This window comes from Solanum tuberosum, unplaced genomic scaffold (genome assembly GCF_000226075.1).
Source record: "Solanum tuberosum cultivar DM 1-3 516 R44 unplaced genomic scaffold, SolTub_3.0 scf00100, whole genome shotgun sequence".
Lineage (NCBI taxonomy): Eukaryota > Viridiplantae > Streptophyta > Magnoliopsida > Solanales > Solanaceae > Solanum > Solanum tuberosum.
The window spans coordinates 78,004-79,124 of record NW_006239024.1 but is presented as its reverse complement, the minus strand read 5'-3'; positions in this window follow the sequence as shown (position 1 = coordinate 79,124).

Genomic DNA, 1,121 nt, shown 5'->3' with positions numbered 1-1,121 from the left:
AGGCCAAATGAAGTTACATAGACAATATGTGCACTCTTTGCATCTCGTTGTAACTAGCTATTTATTAAATTGATTTTCTTGTGAGGACCATTGCACACTAGCGAGCATGTCTAGTCTTGTTTGACTGAAGTATCGATGCCTTGTGTGATTAGCTTACTTTGAACCATGCATGAATAAACCGATAATTTTCCCCGTTAGACCAATTGGTTTAGAAAGGTATGCTTTTGAGATGATCTTAGGCAACTTTTGAAGAGTGTGAACCAACTTAACATATACCTATTTTTGGGGCATACCAGTGAGCGTGTGAAACTCTCTTGAACACCCCTTGAACCTTACTTTTTTTGGAAGAACCTTGATAAACCTAGACCTTAATTGATCCACTACCTATAATCCTCTTGAATTGTGGTTTAGTGAATAGCCAACTTAGGACAAAAAGCCTAAGTTGGGAGTATGGTGAAAAGGAAAAGGAGAAGTCAAGAAGTGCTATAAGAAGTCTCCCTTAACCCATGATGTTGCAGAACAATGGAATCCTCCTAAAAAAAAGAAATTGGTGGAATAAAGTACAAAGGATATTGGGATTCCAAGCAATTCATGGGAAATGAATAAAAGGATGACTTAGAAGCACTAGAAAAAGAATTGATAAAGGAAAAGAAGGGAATGCCTTGAGTATACCACATCTCATGAGGAAAGAGTCACTGAGCCTTAACGACCATACCTTTACACTCAGCCTCATTACAAGCTTTAGAAAGACCTTTTTGATCTTGAGTAAGCTGGATCAAAAGTCAATTGGAAAATAAGGGTAAACCTATGGGTGAAAACATGCATTGTGTTCCTCTTTTTAGTGTGAGCGTTGTATCTGATTCCTAATCTTAAATTGACTCATATCTGTGTGTGAATATGGAATAATTCTTTACATGAGGGCATTTAGATACTTTTGCTGAGCTTGAACTTGCACAAGTAGCAAGTATTGCGAGCAGGAGAATCTTTGGTAATGGTGTGTCACAATTTGAATCTTCGAGTACATAAGTGATCTTTGCATAAGTAAATTGAGTCTTGTTGTGTGCATTCATGACTTAGTCGTGTGTAGCACTGTTTGAGGCACCCTATTTGAACTGCTGAAC